The following is a 19,517-nucleotide window of genomic DNA, read 5'->3' as shown; positions in this document are numbered from 1 at the left end:
CTACCTTGAGGACATCTTGTGTGAGAAAGCCATCCTCTAGCACTCTGAGGCAGAAAAAGATATCCTCCCAGACACCCAAACGATGGAAGGTAATTCAGTATAATTTAAATTCATTTGTTGAAATGTATTATGATTAAACATGTATATGTAGATATTGATAAATTCACTTAATTTATCTGTTCTATATACAGAAACATATGGGGTTTATGGAATTAATGAATGCACCTAATGCTGATGAGGTTCAATAGAGGGAGGAGGTGATATATTCATATTCACTTTGGATTTCTTTCTTGCTTGTTCAAAATAACTAAATCCTTTTATGTCAAAATCATATGTTATCATTTTTCATACAAGAAATGTTAATAGTTGCATCAGATTTGACTAGGCCTCCTAAGGTTACAGGAGAACTATACGAGGCTTTGGTGTGCATTTGTTCTACATATGTTAAAAAGATTTGTTCTATCTAGTTTGTCAACAACTTTGGGTTATTAACTTGTATAATTGTCTTTAACCTATTACAGCCCCCTTCCAAACTTCCTATTGATGTTCTACCATTCCATTTCATTAGAAGTCCTACATGTATGTTAGTGCCCCCTACAATTTTTCCTTTTTGAATGTTTATACTCATGGGTTGCCTTTTGTGCCTTTTTCTTTCGTTAGGTTGTTTGTTTTCCTTCGTACTTGAACCATTGAACTCTTTCTAAAAAGTTCAATAGGTTCAAGATTCAAAGCGTGTTTATGAAGAAAGCCATTTGTGGTCTTTGTTGTCATGTGAGCAAGTGCGCTTTGTTTTATGTCTTGAAATTTTGAACCCACGAACTTTTGTCAAATGGTTCAAAGTTCAAAATGTCTTTTGTGAGTCGCGGTAATGTATCGTTGTTTAACGAGCGTGGGTCCATATGTTTTAAGTTGATTTGTGGTCTTGAACATTGAACCAAATCTCAAGCGGTTCAAAGGGTTCCAAGTTCTTGTTTAATAGTCCTTGTGGTCGTTCGTTCCCGGTATTATTGTGTGTGCCGCTCACTCACTATTATATTTCTTAACTGAACTTGAACGGTTGAACTTTTTGTCAAATGGTTCAAGGTTCATGAGTTCATTTCAAAACTAACTCTAAGGCTTTTTGGATGAAAATGAAAGCGGTGTGACAAGAAAGAATATTCTCTTTTCAGAAGTTTAAAATTCTAAGTATGGAAAGTAATCATGAGTGCATCGGACTACTTGTGCGAAAGTGATGGATAATTAAGAAGGTGTCATATTTTGGTCATTTCACCGTTACTTCACACGCTTGGGTAAATTATGATGAAGCGTGTGTGCCTTTATAGATATTTTCTCGTCTGATTGAAGGAAACGTATGAATTTATTTCCATAGTTGAGAAGGTTGCAGCTGCCATACTTGAGCAAATTGGAGGCACTGAAGGTAAAACCAACTCTGATTTCCTGAGGAATTTCCAGTTTTCATGGTGGTAATGGGTAAGTTCAGATGATTCTTCCTAAGCTATGTTTCTTTATGTTCTAAAGATTTATCAGTATAGAAAGAAAAATCTCTAAATTATTGGAGTAGGATTCTGCCTCGTTTTAGAATTTCTTGGTTAGAAGTATAGATAGGAAGTATGAGGCGAATACTACCGAAGCTTGGTCAGACCTCATGTCTAGTGAGTATTTTACTAGACCTAGAAGACACCTCCTTGGTTCATATAGATTTAGGTTTCCTAGAAAGAGCCAAGAACCCTCAAACCGGTTCATTGATGGAGAAAATAGTGAAAGGCGGTCTTGTGGAAGTTGTTGCATTACCGCTTGTTGCACCATGTCCGGATTTAGTGATGGCTTTCATGAACCGATATAACACATAGAACAAGTGCATCATAACTAGTAATGGTGAGCTGTTGGTCAATATCAATAGAGAAATAATAATGGCGATAATGGGAATTCCACACAAGGACGAATATGAGGACTAGATTATTGGGAACTCGTATGCCTACTTCTCGGAAAAGAAGAATAAGTACAGGAGTGTGGTTGCTAGGAATTGGCTCCTAAAAGTTCAAAAAGGAGGGTCACGGCTGCCAAAACCCCTGACTAGAGAGCACTTCATAACAGAAGTGCAAGATATTGTGATATTTCTAAACAGGGTGAAGGGAAACTCACATTCTTTCTATTGGGAAGATTGGATTTACTTTTTCATCCAACTGGTGTTGTCTGGTGACAGGTATCTCCATTGGTCTCAGGTAATTGTAGAGAGACTTCATGAAGGGTTGAGTAATTTTGTGGGAATGACAAGTTTTTATATGTCTTCTTATCTTTTCTACATACTAGCTTGTACAAGGGATTGGCCTGGTCTACCTAATGAACCTTGGGTAGATGGGATGAGGGTGTATAATTTTTATCCCCTATTACAATAGCAGAGACATGTTGAGCAGATTGATAGATGGAATGGAGTCTTCGCAGGAAGACTTGTTTCTGAGTTTTAGGGGAATGTGAACAAGAGGATTTCTGTTGAAGAAATGGAATTTGTGAGCATATATGGTAGCTTCTTTATTCAAATTCCTAGGTTTACTTATCTATAGGTAGGCGGTTTTGAGGGCCAACCATTCAAGCTACCTAGGTATGCTTTTGATAGTTATGTTCTTATAGAGGTAAGCAGGCAGCTAGCCTATATTGATAAAATATTGGGAACAAAGGGTGAGTCTAGAGTTGTATTCCTTGTTGAACTCAGATACTATAGCTTCAAATCTATATCAGACACCCTAAACCTGGAACTAGAATTCAAAAGGATGAACCTACAGCCATATGTGGCAAGGCAAAAGTTTGACAGTAGGGGTTATGCAATGGAAAACCTAAATGTAGATAGTCATTTTTGTCATGAACCTCTATTAGAGGATTACTGGGAGAATGGTAGTGACGAGTATGAGGTAAGGAAGAGACTATGGTCTAGGTTCACTTTGTAGCAAATAACTACCATGAGGCTTCCAATTAATATATCCGGAGTATCAAAAGATATAGCGGAGGATGTTTTAGATCTTGAGTTTGACACAGAGGTTCAAGGAAAACCGATTCCAAAAATTGATTGGAACAAAAAGGAGGATGATAGTATCCAAGCTAGAACCTTCAATGTTGTGAGGAAAATAGAAAGATGGTTGAGAAACCAAAATTTTAAGGAGAGACCTCACATGTCCTCGCATGAACTAAGAATTGATTCACACATTCTGACTCAATCTCTCATTTCTTCCCCTAATGAAATTGTTAATGTTGCAGGTGTTTCAAGACCTATTGTTGAGAAAATCCAACCAAGGAGATCAAAGAGGTCACCATTAGGTCTCAAGAGTGCTCGAGTAACTCGCTCCAGGAGCAAGAAGAAGAGTAAGGAGCCCATATCGAAATAGATTGTTGTAGACCTAGACCCTAGTGAAGAGGTTGAGGAGACAATGGATTCACAGAATCTAGATGAACTTGAAATGCAGAAAATGGACACAAGAAAGGAAGAAGAAAGCCAACAGGACCCCATGAACACCATGGTTATTGTCATTCACCCGATATACAGACAATGTTAGGTACCGGAGATAACTGAGAGGGGGGGGGTGAATCAGTTGTCAAATAAATTCAAACCAAAAACAACTTAACCAACTTAATGCTTAGTACCAGTAAACCAGTTTAATATGCCAGTAGACAGTTTTAATAGTTAATTCCTATACCGGTAAGGATTAGTGAATGAAACATAAACACAAAGTCATTTACAACACGTAACACCAATATTTGTATGTGGAAACCCTGTAAGGGGAAAAACCATGGTGGGAAACCTTACCCACAATCAGATGATACTACTACAAATAGTAAGTGTACATAAATGGTGTCTACACATGCAGAAAGCCCAACCACCTAGAGCTCACTTCTCAATCACCAAATGGGAGTCACACTGACTACAGTTGGATAGTTAAATCCAATAAGAATGTACTACACAAAATAGCATCTTCATATGCTGGATTCAGTACCGGTGTAGTTCTATTTGTCTTCACAAAAACCCTCCTTCAATCTTCAAATTTTGTCTACGTGTATAGCTCTTCTTATTCTCGCATATACCTTCACACAATCCTTTTTCGCATTCCACATCTGATCTTACAAATAAGATCTTACATTTATACCATAACCTAAGACCAATTTAGTAGGTCGGCTCTACAAGATATTACAATAAAAATATTTTACAAACAATACAATATCCGATGCAATAACCAATTCAACATGTCGTCTTAGTGCATTTACAATAATAATTAATCATCTCCATAGCGTGCCATGCTGATCTGGAAAAGAAAAACCTATCGGTGTAACCCTGGACCTATTTGCCGATAACAACAAATATGCAAATATGAATATACCTATAAAAAAAACTCCAGGACAAGATTTCCAAACGATGTTTTCGACATAACCATGTGTTTTCCATATCATTCCAAGTGCTGGTGATTATTATATCTTGTCGGTGTACCAGATACTACTGATTATGCATGAGTCACTTGCTTGCCGGTGAATGTTGTTGATTCTCCAAAGTGCCAGAGTTGATAAGAATTTAGTAGGTGTTGACATTAATGACAAAACCATACCAAAATACCAACAATCTCCCCCTTTGGCATTGATGGCAACACAAGATGGAAAAACCATCAAAGTGCCAAAATAGAAATGCCAAATACCAAAAACAAACAATCTCCAAAAAAGATCATAACCAAAAATCAAAATATAGATATAGAGAGTAATGATCTCTCCCAAACAACAATTTCTCCCCCTGGGACCAACATGTGTTTTCTTTGTGTTTTTCAAAGTTTTTCCATACCAATCTGTCCCCCTTTGACATCAAATGCCAAAGTTACAATAAAAACCAAGTTCATATACAAAATACCAATTGATTCAATATACCAACTACTCCCCCTGAGAAGTAGCTTCCCATCAAAGACCGAAATAAAAGATTTCTCTATTAATTCTACCGGTTGATGACAATCATCAACTATCTAAGTCTCTACCGGTGGTGGTATGACTCCAAGCTGATCTCTGAGATATTCAAAAGTCTCCTTAGGCAAAGGTTTAGTGAAAATATCTGCAATTTGTTCTTTAGTATTCACATAAACCAGTTTTATCTCCTTTGCTTCAACATTTTCCCTTAGAAAATTTAGTTTGATAGAAACATGTTTGGTTTTAGAATGTAATACCGGAAAATCCATAATCTCCGGGGTACCATAATCCAAGATTTATAGTGCCTTGTAAGTACCGGAAAATCCTTTTTACTGCTAATTCATGATTTTCTCTAGGATTACTTTGAAATCTTGAAACAATACATACTGAATTCATAATATTAGGTCTGGTTTGTGTTAAATACAGTAAACCTCCTATCATAGATTTGTATCTAGTCGGATTAACAGGTGTAGATTCATCCCTTTGTGATAATTTGTCATTTTTTATCATAGGTGTGCTTACCGATTTAGAGTTCTCCATCCCAAATTTCTTTAGTAACCCTTTTAAGTACTTGGATTGACTCAAGAATATACCTTTATTAGTCTGTGAAATCTGCACTCCTAAAAAAGAATTTTATTTCTCCAATCATAGACATTTCGAATTCTTGCTACATTTTAATAGAAAATTCTTTACATAATCCATCTTCTCCTCCAAAGATTATATCATCAACAAATACTTCTATAATCAAGATGTCATCATTAGTTATTTTATAATATAAATTGATGTCTGCATTTCCTTTAGTAAAACCAATCTTTAAAAGATACTTATCCAATCTTGCATACCAAGCTCTTGGAGCTTGTTTTAATCCATACAAAGCTTTTCTTAACCTGCAAACCATATCATTGTCATCTGTCAAATAAAATCCATCAGGCTATTCAATGTATACTTCCTCTTCAAGATCTCCATTTAAAAATGTATATTTAATATCCATTTGATAAACTTTGTAGTTCTTGTGTGCTTCAAAAGCGAAAAATAATCTGACTACCTCAATTCTAGCTACTGGTGCAAAGGTTTCATTGTAATCAACTCCTTCCTTCTGAGAATATCTCTTACACACTAGTCTTGCTTTATTTCTGACAACCTTACCATCTTCATTAAGTTTGTTTCTAAATACCCATTTGGTTCCAATTACATTTCTATCTTTAGGCTGGGGAACTAATGTCCAAGTGTTGTTTTTCTCATTTTGTTCTAATTCTTCTTCCATAGCTTTAATCCAAAATTTATCTTCACATGCCTCATTAACAAATGATGGTTCAATTTGAGAAATAAGACATACCTCTTCATTTACCAATCTTCCTCTTGTCATAACTCCTTTAAACTTATTTCCAATTATCTGATCTTCAGAATGATTCAGTCTTACATACCAGGGTGTCTTTGTTTGTTGTTGTTCCTCAAATACTGTGGAATCCTCAGATGATACCAGGTTAACTGGATCTTCATTCTGTACTAGTGGATTTAGTGTAGGTTCATTTGTCAAAATTGCTATTGTCCGTTCAGATTCTATATACCTTGAAGTTCCTCTGAATTGTTCATCAATCTTTACATTTGTACTTTCAACAATTTTCTGCAATCTTTTGTTAACACATCTATATGCCTTGCTCTTAGATGAATGACCAAGAAATATTCCTTGATCACTTCTAGGATCAAATTTGCCAATATACTCATCTCTTCTGATATAACATTTACTTCCAAAAATTCTGAAATACTTAAGAGTAGGAGTATTACCAAACCATAGTTCATGAGGGGTCTTACCGGTTTCACCTTTGATGTGAACGTTGTTGAATGTATAGATCATTGTACTGACTGCTTCTCTCTAATATATACATGTGGTAGGTTTGCTTCTGATAACATACTTCTTGCTACATCCAAGATAGTTCTATTTTTCCTTTCAACAACTCCATTCTGCTGTGGTGTCCGAGGTGCTGATAGCTGTCTTCTGATTCCATTCACTTCACAGAATGTATTAAATTCCTTAGATGTAAATGCTCCTCCTTGATCTAATCTTAAACATTTGATTTTCTTACTAGTTTCATTTTCAACCATTTCTTTGAGTAGTTTGAACTTTCCAAGTGCTTCTGATTTTTCTCTGAGAAAAGTAACCCAACACATTCTAGAATAGTCATCAATGATTAGCATGAAATATCTATCACCTTGTAAGCTTTTAGTTCTAGCTGGACCACATAAATCAATGTGAATCAAATCAAGAGAATTATTTGATTTCTCTGGAATACTTTTGAAACTAGCTCTAACTTGTTTTCCAAATTGACATTCCTTACATACTGTATTCTGAGGTTTCATAATTTTAGGTAAATCTCTAACTGCCTTAGTAGTATTGATCTTCACCATGCAATCAAAGTTTACATGATAGAGTCTCTTATGCCATAACCAACTTTCATCTATATGTGCAATTAAGCATGTCTTTTCACTGTTATACAAATGAAAGATATTACCTCTAGTCTGATTACTAGTTGCAATTTCCAAACCAGTTCTATACATGATTTTGCATTTTCCATTTTTGAATTGTAACTGAAATCCTTTCTCAACTAATTGACCAACACTCAAAAGATTATGCTTTAATCCTTCAACATAGTAGACATTGTCAGTGTTATGCTTACCATTAAGAGATGTTGTACCCTTACCTTTGATTGAACAAGCTTTGTCATCTCCGAATCTCACTAAGCCTCCATTGTATTCTTGAAAGTTCAAGAATTTACCTTTGTCTTATGTCATATGATGTGAGCATCCTGAATCAATAATCCATTCATCCTTTACTTCAACTCTAGCTGCCAAGGCCTATACTATCAGTTGAGCAGTAGGTGTCAGTTGATCTTTTGTTATAGAAAAAAAAACCCATCCATTGTCGGCTGGATCCTCATTAGAATCATCAGTCACACCTTCATCAGCAATGTAACAAGGTTTGTCTTTATTCTTCTTAAATTTGTATCTCTAATATTCAGGGTTAGGCTTGTATGTTCTTCTAGCTTCTTCTCTTAGTCTAGCATGTCTATCAGGGCATCTTGAAGCCATATTACCAATCTTATTGCAGTTAAAACATTTAAAGGGTGATTTACCTTCATACTTACTTCCAACTGGACCTTTAGGCATTTTTCTTGCAAACAGTGCTTCAAGTTCTTCAAGTTCTTCATTTTCTTTCTTGCTTTCTTCAAGTTCTTTTGCATAAAAGGCTTTCCAATTAGATTTATCAAATTATGGAGAAGATGATGTTGATTCTTTAAAGGCCAAATCTATCTTTATGGTAGCAACAAGACCAAATTCTTCAATTTCAAAAGTTGAAAGTTTCCCAATCAATGTATCCCTAGTAACTGATGTATTAGGCATTGGTCTTAACTCATTTATCATAGTGACTTTCATTTTATATGCTAGTGGTAATCCTCTTAAAACTTTTGGAACAATTTCATCTTTAGTTAAGGTTCCTCCACAACATTTAATACCGAAAACAATTCCATTTACTCTTTCCATAAAAGCAAAACTCCTTTCATCTTCTTCCATTTTCAGATGTTGATACATGACTCAGAAGCTTTCAAGTTTTGCAATTTTGATTATGGAATCTCCTTCATTCAGTGTTTCCAAATGATCCCAAATAGCTTTAGTAGTAGACCTATCTGATAGTCCCATGATTTGTTGATCTGATAATGTGCTCAAAAGTGCTTCTCTTGCTTTGCAATCATTTTCCTCATCTTTAGTCAAGTTAGCTAGACTAGGCTGACCTTGTACAACAGCAATATAACTATTCTTTGTAACATCCCAGATGTCTTTTCCAATGCAATTTAGATGTGTCTCCATTCTGATCTTCCATATGCCATAGTTGGTTCCATCAAGTTTAGGACTATCCTTCCTGAAATAGTTAGTAGACATTGGATCTCCTCAAGCTGTTAAACTTCTGCAAAAGAGGACTAAGCTCTGATACCAATTGTTAGGTCCCGAAGACAACTAAGAGGGGGGGGGGACTGAATCAGTTGTCAAATAAATTCAAACCAAAAACAACTTAACCAACTTAATGCTTAATACCGGTAAACCAGTTTAATATGTCAGTAGATAGTTTTAACAGTTAACTGCTATACCAGTAAGGATTAGTGCATGAAACATAAACACAAAGTCATCCACAACACATAACACCAATATTTGTATGTGGAAACCCTATAAGGGGAAAAACCACGGTGGGAAACCTTACCCACAATCAAATGATACTACTACAGATAGTAAGTATACATAAATGGGGTCTGCACATGCAGAAAGGCCAATCGCCTAGAGCTCACTTCTCAATCACAAAATGGGAGTCACACTGACTACAGTTGGATAGTTAAATCCAATAAGAATGTACTGCACAAAATAGCATCTTCATATGCTGGATTCAGTACCGGTGTAGTTCTGATTGTCTTCACAAAAACCCTCCTTCAATCTTCAAATTTTGTCTGCATGTATAGCTCTGCTTATTCTCGCATATAACTTCACACAATCCTTTTTCGCATTCCACATCTAATCTTACAAATAAGGTCTTATATTTATACCATAACCTAAGACCAATTTAGTAGGTCGGCTCTACAAGATATTACAATAAAAATATTTTACAAACAATACAATATCCGATGCAATAACCGATTCAACATGTCAGCTTAATGCATTTACAATAATAATTAATCATCTCCATAGTGTGCCATGCTGATCTGGAAAAGATAAACCTTCCAGTGTAACCCTAGACCTATTTGCCAGTAACAGCAAATATGCAAATATGAATATACCTATAAACAAAACTCCAGGACAAGATGTCCAAACGATGTCTTCAACATAACCATGTGTTTTCCATATCATTCCAAGTGTCAATGATCATTATATCTTGCCGTTGTACCAGATACCAGTGACTGTGAATGAGTCACTTGCTTGCCAGTGAATGTTGTTGATTCTCCAAAGTGCCAGAGTTGATAAGAGTTTAGTAGGTGTTGACATCAATGACAAAACCATACCAAAATACCAACCGACGACTCCTCCACCTAAGGAACCTACAGGCACACCACGATGGTTGGAAGTTGTTGTTGGAAAGAAATGGAGTGTAGTGCCGATTACAATCCCTATGGAAGACATGGTCAGCCAATGTTTAGGAATGGCATCAAAGTCGAAGAAACTCAAGGCATAGACAATGCTTGAAGTGGATGAAGCAATAGGTCACTGGACGACTGAGATAGCTGAACCAATTCCAGGGAAGGATGCAGATAAAGCTACTGAGGAACATTTTACTATTGAAAAGATAGATTTGGGAGTTTTTTCACGTGCTATGGATGTTAAGCATTCGGAATCATCCACAAAATGAATAATTTCAAGAACATGGAAGGACAAAAAGGATAAAAGAGAATTGAAACAAGTTGTTACTCTGATGGCTGAGTATATCAGTGCCATCCATAGTCCAAATCCCCAACCTTTGTCAGAGATATCGGTATCATTTGATCCCAAATCTTTGGCCAATCAGAAGATGTTGGACCAGGTTCAATGGAATAGAGTAGTTACATAAATTTTCAATAAATGGTTGGATCATATTATGCAATAGGGATCAGATTATATTGTTAATCTAGTAAAAGTTTATAAATATGCCGAAACTGTCATCAAGGAATTAGAGCTGTAAATGGTGGCTTGGGAGAAAGAAAGAATCAAATGGGTGGCAATCCTTGTGCAAATGAATGATATACAAAAATATGGGGTAATGAAGCTCTTGGCCGAAAAACTAGTAGAAAGTCTGAATGATAATGTATTATATGTATCAAGGAAAAATGTGGAGTGGCACAACTCGATCATTAAACAAGGTCATGAAGAATCCACCAAATTGCTCAAAGGATTGATAGATTTGATCAATACAATACAAAAGGATATCAAGTGCATTGACATTCAGCTCATGAAAGACGGTGCCAAGACAATTGAGGTAGCTGAGGATATGACCAAGGTTTTTCAGGAAAGAATCCAATCCATTCAGATGACAAAATCTTTAACCACGGTTGACTTCTCAATGGTGGCAAGGATCAAATCAATGCTCATAGTCTGTTCTGATCATTTGGAGGTACATAAGGAAAAAGTGACACAAGTGAATATGGATAAGGAGGTGGGGAAGCAAAGGATTCAGCACATTGGCCATCCTTATTTCTAGGTCATCTTGAACTTCTCGGCGACACACTTGGAATGGCGTGGTTCTTCAGCAAAACAGGATAGATTTACAACCTCTTATGCCATCGTGGAAGTATAGTTAATCCAAGAATGAGGTGTTAGCCTTGCAGTGGCTGTTGATTTAGTTTTCTTTCATGTTTTAGTAAACGGTTTCTTTAACTTTGGTTAAAGTAAAATGTAATTTTGATATGTAAAAACTATGAGCCTAGAGGCTATTTAAGTTGAAAAGCTTGTCTTTGTAAGGGTTCCAAAAAATGTGATTTTTAGAAGCAGCAGATAATATTTTGGTTCTCATATGAATTGTTTGAAAATACAATGGTTGATTATCAATGAATGGCTATGTTATGCAATCTTTGAATCTATGTGTTTGGAGATTAATAATTTTTCTTCAGAAAATTGTTATGGGCATGATATAATTCTGTGATATGTTATCTCTATATTTTCCCCAATTCATGATTATCATTAGTTGTTAGAAGACTCATACGTATTGACTTGCTTGATCCACTTGCCTTGTGAGGCACGAGAGAGTATTGATCGACCATCAGTATTGATGAGCCTTTGTTATGCTTTGAATTTATACCATTAACATGTTTGTAAATCAGAGTCTGTGAACTCTCTTTAAAATATTCTTTCAGAAATTTTTCTATGTTTACAGTTTTGAAGGAATTTATTTGTGTTGATGAATGAATGTTGAAGCCTTTCAATGCTTTCTGGTAAAAAGTATTATCATATCATTTGTGTAGTATATTCATTGCAAATCATACGAGGAGCTGCCCTCTAATGTAGAGGTTGAATTTTATTAATTCATCCAACTGTTGGTAGTTTGTCTCCTTTTATAAAGGGCGAAACAGAGTTATATTTTTGCTTAAGGAAGATACTTGTTAAGATTTCAAAAAGGGGCAAATCTATTTACCAACAACGTATAATATGGGATCCAACATGACAAAGGGAAAAGGTATGTTTGTCTTAGATCAACTCCTTTTCACTAAGTGCACAATGGAGTTGAAACCCTCCTTTTAACTTCTTTTGGATCACTTACCATGGATATAGGAAATGATCATAACTGATTCATTTGTGACTTTGCCTCCTACGACCATAGCACATCCATCTGAGGCTTTGGTATGCTTTAGTTTTTTGGTCTATTCAATTTTAGTTATTATGTATTATTTGACATATATGTTATTAACTTATATCAATGTTGTTTTACGAGTTACAGCCCCCTTCAGGACATCCCACGGATCCTCAACCTCACCCAATTGCAGAAGACAGAGATGAGGTAATCAACATTTCAACTTCAAACAATTTAGAGTTCAGTATTTAGTTATTTTGATGTTATATTGAGAAAATATATCTAATTCGACATTTGAATTGTCCATGTGCAACCACCTGCAGAGCCACGTACTACTTTGAAGAGGCTCAATTTTGATGATCTGCCACAGTCATAGATACCGATAGAGACATATAGTTGTAGTTGTGGTCATTCAAGGACCATTTTTTTTATATATTCAACATTTTTATATGTACATATTGACTTTGACAAACATGGCACATGCCACATTTTTGTAACTATTATTGATTTGGCATCTATATAATTTTTTTATATGTACACGATTATTTTTCATTTTGATATATATGAAACTTGATATTCGATCCAATTTGTTCATTGATATATATGAAACTTGATATTGTTGAAACTTAGTTATTTTCTATTGAAATGTGATCAAATTTGTTCATTGTGTATAAGTCTTGAAATGTGATCCAATTTGTTCATTACATGTAACTCATATGGTGTATACTTGTAAACTAGGTTGCTCATATTATGCATACCCAAGTACTGACATCGGTAATGCTAATATTGTGTATTTTGATTGAGTGAATTTTCTTTGAGTCCTTTTGAGGATTGATGAAAGTAAGTTGCATGAGTTTGAACATTTGAATGTGCAATGAAGTAATATTTAGCTCTTTCATAATTTGCCTCACCTCTGAGTATGTCTTGGATTTCAAAGTTTTACTTCATTTCACTTTTGGAGCGAACTTCAAGTCTGAAAGTTGAGGAGTGAACTTCGGTTTCAAGCAACTAGGAGTGAAATGCATATTTCAGGTATCAAAAGAGTTGAGCAAAGTTTCTTTCTTCATGAATCAATGTTTATGAGTGAAGTTGATAACTTTAAGAGCTGCAAGCTTCAAATGAAATTATTTACTTCATGTTTGACCTAAGAGGAGCGAAATCATTCACTTCAAAGGTTGCTAAGGAGGAACAAAATTGTTACTTCATGTGTTTGAGATAAGGAGCGAACTTCGTGCATGAAGTTATTATTTCATAAACTCATGATTCAGAGCAAATTTTTATTACTTCATGAGTTGAGAGAAAACAAAATAACTTCAGGAGTTAATATTATGGAGCGAAGTTCATCATTTCCAGAATCAATTAAGACAAGATTTAAGCATCTAGAGTAGATTTGAAATTTACCTAAGGATGAGTCGGCTTAGGTAAGGTTTTCATTTAAATTTTATTCCATAACAAGTTGGCCTTAGGGTAAGACACACCTATTCATCCAAATTTACTATAAAAGAAGAGTTGAAGCAATCATTTTAACATCAAATCAAACCAATTATCTCTTCTTTTGTCAACAAACCGTCACTGAGAGGTGGCCAAATGGTGCATCTTTCATTCTTCTCATCGTGAGAATGAACCATTAGCACAAGCACATTCAAGTGGCTAGGTTTATGCTAGGTGTTCCCTTGTCTCAATCCCCAAGGTGTTTGATCATTCCGAGCCACCTCATAGCGATGCTTTCCCTTGAGTGCTCAAAGAGGAAAAAATGGTCAAACTTTGACATCACGTAACTCAGAGACCATGACACTTAGGGATGAGTCATTAAAACCTATGGGGTTGTGTTTTCACATCCTAAAAAGTCCTCTCTTAGTTTTGGACAACTCGATTCCATTTTCTTGTGGTGAGATTTTTTTCTATCACATCAAAAACCGTAAAAAACTGTCCATGAGAGGTGGTAAAATAGTGCATTTTTTGTTATGCTCGTTGTGGGAATGAACCATTAGCATGACCACATCTAATTGGCCAGCTTTATGCTAGGTTTTTCCTTGTCTCTACTCCCCAATACGTCTGATCATTTTGAGCCACCTCGTAGCGACGCTTTCCCTTGAGCGCTCAAAGTGTAAAAAATGGTTAAAATTTGACATTGGGTAACTCGGAGACCGTGGCACTTAGGGACAAGAAATTAAAACCTATTAGGTTGTGTTTCTCTTCCTAAAAAAACCTCTCTTAGTTTTAGACAACTCGATTATGTTTTCTTGTGGTGAGATTTTTTCTGTCACATCAAAAACCATCAAAAACCGCTAGTGAGAGGTGGAAAAATAGTGCATCTTTCATTCTGCTCATTGTGGGAACAAACCGTCAGTGCGAGCATGTCTGGGTGGTCGGTTTTACACTAGTTGTGATCTTTTCTATCTCCCCAAGACGTCCAATCATTCTGAGCCACCTTGTAGTGACGCTTTCCCTTGAGCGCTCAAAGTGAAAAACGGTCAAACTTTGACGTCCGGAGACCATGACACTTAGCGATGAGTCATTCAAATCTAAAGGGTTGTGTTATTTTTATCTAAAAATCCTCTCTTGATTTTGGACAACTCAATTCCATTTTCTCGTGGTGAGATTTTTTCTGTCGCATCAAAAACCATAAAAAATTGTCAATGAGAGGTGGCAATATAGTGCATCTTTCATTCTGCTCATCATGGGAATGACGCATCAATGCAAGAGAATCTGGGTGGCTGGTTTTACACTAGGTGTTCCCTTGTCTCTCTCCCCAAGATATCCGATCGTTTTGTGCCACCTCGTAGTGAGGCTTTCTCTTGAGTGCTCAAAGTGGAAACAATGGTCAAACTTTGACGTTACATAACTCAAAGACCATAGCACTAAAGGATGAACCATTCAAACCTACTAGGTCATGTTGTTTCTTCCTAAAAAATCCTCTCTCAGTTTTGGAAAACTCGATTCTATTTTCTTGTGGTGATATTTTTTCTGTCACATCAAAAATCATCAAAAACTGTCACTGAGAGGTGGCAAAATAGTGCATCTTTTGTTCTTCTCATTGTGGGAATGAACCATCAATATGAGCACATCTAGGTGGCTAGTTTTACGCTAGGTGTGCCCTTTCCTCTCCCTAAGATGTCCAATCATTTCGACCACCTCGTAGTGACGCTTTCCCTTGAGCACTCAAAGTGTAAAAAATGGTCAAACTTTGACATCACATAACTCAGAGACCGTGGCTATGGACAAGCCATTTGAACCTACAAGTTCATGTTGCCACTACCTAAAAAAGCCTCTCTCAGTTTTGGACAACTCGATTCTATTTTCTTGTGGTGACATTTTTTCTGTCACATCAAAAACTGTCAAAAACCATCAGTGAAAGGTGGCAAAATAGTGTGGCTTTCATTCTACTCATTGTGGGATTGAACCATCTATGTGAGAACATCTAGATGGTCGAGTTTACACTAGGTGTTCCCTTGTATCACTCCCCAAGATGTCTGATCATCCCTAGCCACCTAGAAGTGATGTTTTCCTTTGAGCGGTCAAAGTGGAAAAAATAGTCAAACTTTGACATCGCGTAATTCAAACACCGTGACACTTATTGATGCAAATAATTGTGCCTTATTATAATCACACTCAATTTACCTGAAGAGAATCAAACTCTAATCATCCAATACTAGGTTTCTCACCCTTTCACACTTTGTCTCAATGCACTCTCAAGGTATCACCCAACCACACCCAAATGGGGTTTTCAACTTCAACGGCTTAACCAAACATAACTCAGGGGTTTAACACACCTATTACACCTTGACACAAGGTTCCACATTCCCAATTTTACTAGTTCACTTCCCAATACACAAAACTGCACTTAGGAGGCTTATTCCTACTAGCCCTTCAAATCGGGTAATTCAACAATAACTCAAAACTTTCCTAAAACACTTGGAAAAAAAATTGCATATTGAGATGCCCATTTGCAAGTTATTTAACATATGTTAGAATGAAACATATTTATTTATAATCAAATGGTACAAATTTATTACAAATGTATTTATAATCAAATGGTACAAATTTGGGCTCTCAAAATTTGCAAATCAGCCCCATGGGCACTTTTATATATAAAATTTGGCATCTAATATAAATGATCAAGATCATTACTATTTATATATGCAAAAAATTGCATCTAAATACGCAAATTACAACTCGTTGTTGTTTTTTTATACAAAATTTAGCATCTAGATATGCACATTACAAGTCATTGTTATTTTTTTATAAAAAATTTAGCATCGAGATATGCACATTACAACTCATTGATGTTTTTTATATACAAAATTTGGCATCTGCATATGCACATTACAAATCATATGCATATTACAGCTCATATACATGTAGAGCACATCCAAAAAAGTGAAGTTACAATGTTTCGCAGAAGATATATACAAAATTATCAAAATTATTCTACCATATTGTAGAATTATTCTTCTAGATGGCCCAAAATCAATCAAGTGAACCTTATGGATCAGCTCTAACCCTTAGTGTCTCAAGTATTGCCTCATGGTTAGATTCACAAACTTTCCACCAATCCTTGTTAAGAGGTCTAACACGATATTTAATCAAATGAATATTTGTTGCAACAAGAAGGTTTGAGTAATGAAGAATATGTCTATGTGTCTCAAAGTCCTCACACAACCAGGGATTAGAATTTTTGATAGGGTACTTGCATTTTATAGAAGGATAAGTTAATCCCAAAATCAAAACCATAACTAATAAATAAATGAGTTTATGAAGTCTTAATACAACTCGACACAACAACGGTACCTTTTAAGCTATTTCCCTATCACAACAACTGATCCTATTGGGTACTCAATACCCTCTCCATCAACCACTGTAGAAGTCAATTTCTTTTTGGCATCAATACAACAACACAAAAAGAAATATGTTCCTTCTTCATTGTTCTCATCCACAATAACTGCATATACATGACCTACATTTAGTAGAAGGATATAAGTTAATACCAAAATCAGCATAAGTTAATACTAATAAATTGAGCTTAAAATTGATTTTACCTAAGTAACAAATTGCAATCCTTTACCTGGTTCAACTATGTCTGATACATGGTCAAAATCCACTGATGCTTTAGTTTGGTTCATTTGTAGTGCTCTAGGGAGTTGATATGTATCTAGGGTTTGCAAAGGTCTACAAGACCATTGGTCAACCCACTTTGTTGATTCACATTCATCCCACACAAAATGCATACATGAAGAGAAAAAGCATGCAATATGTCTAGTATAAATAACTAGTGATACTGCATTTGAACTTCTAAATGAATGCATGTCACTTGATCCTATAAGTGTAAAACAATCTAGATAGTTTTCAATGTTAGATTCACGTATTAACCAAAAATATCTAGAAACCATAGACTTACCTACATTACCTAGTCCCATCATAGAGTTACACTATTGCACAATTGTTTCTACATTTATTAACATTACACCACCTTCGTACTTGAATTCCTCTCTGGTAAGAGATCTTTTCACACATGCTCCCACACCATAATGCTCTCCCTTTCCATGCCCTCCCTCAATGAAATTCCAAAAAAAATTCACACCACTTGTCACATGCATCCTAGTCAACCAGTAGAACATCCTTGCATTCTTGAATTGTGTGGTGAAATTGTCCGCCCATATTAAGTGTTGGTTGTATCTTATATCTCTTTCCCTTAAACTATCATAGAAGACTATAAAGCATCCTTGCACAAACTCTGAGGAATGAGTATGATCATCACTGATATAGAAGTCATATTCTCTTATAACCTTTCTATCCTCCTCGGTGCTATCATCTGCATGCATGAATGCTATGTGTACAAAAATTGTAACTTGTGTAGAGTGGTAATACATAGATTGTACTACATTTTGCTGCTTTACTGTATAATTATCAACAAATCAATGATAGAGACAATAGTGTTGAGGGGGAAAGTGTCCTTACACAACTTGAACTGCTCATCTAACCACCAAGCTCTGTGTGTGTGACCTATGTACTCATACACTAGTTTCTCTTGAAACATCTTCATAAAATCTGCTACACATATATCCCTTTTCACTAACTCACACCTCTTTAATTCTTTTCCATCTTTAACACTATATGTGATTGACTTGTATTTTCTAGTAGAAACTAGTTCCTTACCAATTTCGTGTGTGCTATCTAGATGTAGGCATCTATGCAACTATTGCAAACCGCCACATGTAGGACAAAAACCTCTCAAACACATCATCTTATAGTAAATGCACTCATCATCTCATCTACATAGTACATTGGAAATAAATTCTCTCGGTGACTTAGGAGGTTCTTGTAGACCACAATCCTACAAAATAGTGCTAGTGTGCAAAGTACAACATATATAGCGATAAATATCATAATGCATGGAAAATTCAACATGGACCCTATAACAATATGTAGTATGTGTATGATTAATCTTAACATAAAATGGTTTTGTCATCTCAAAGACTCTTTGACTAATTTTAATTTGAGGAAAGCTTTGAAGAAACCTTTCATAAAATTGTGATCGAGTTGTATCTATATAGTGTTTTGGATGTGGCTCATGATTTCTAATTCCAATTCTCCTTCTAACAACATCTATTTGGTTGGGTGAAACCCTTGTGTTGTCATGCCAATATTTCTCAATTAATGTTCTTAGTGCATCAACAACAACCTTGTCCTTGTGTGGGAGTCTACCCGAGAATGACCAAAGAGAATTATTGTTACGATCCTCTATTTTCTCTCACATCTCTAAGGCATAGTGTAATGTGGTTCTACTTATCCTTAATGACTTGCTTGTTTTTATTATTAAACGATATTTTTTTTATTTCGTTTCCCATTATGGTTGGTGTGAGGACATGAAAAGTTACATTAGCATCTTTAGTGTGTGATTCTGAACCAATGGCTTGGTATGCATAAAAAATATTTCTCACAATGGTTCTTTTCCTATTATTTTCAAATGTTCTTAACACCAAAATTTTCATTGTATCTCTAAATTTCAGATTTTTAAACATTTAAACAACTAATTGGCATCTTCCACTTTTATTTAAGTTTTCAAAATAGTTATTCCAAATTCTTCTAACCATTCTTCTACAAGTTCTTTCGGAAATTTTATCACACATTGGCTTCACAATATTTTCATCAATGTCTATTAGGAACTTTGGTTTTCTATGAATTATTCTAAGAGGTGTTAAGATTGGTGCATGCTCTTCATTTTAATTGGGTGCATTATGTGCATTTATCACATCAAATTCAAATGGTATATCTTCTTCAATTTCATTAA

This window comes from Cryptomeria japonica, chromosome 4 (assembly GCF_030272615.1).
Source record: "Cryptomeria japonica chromosome 4, Sugi_1.0, whole genome shotgun sequence".
Taxonomy (NCBI): Eukaryota; Viridiplantae; Streptophyta; class Pinopsida; order Cupressales; family Cupressaceae; genus Cryptomeria; species Cryptomeria japonica.
The sequence above is the reverse complement of the archived record's forward strand: the minus strand, read 5'-3'. Positions refer to the sequence as shown.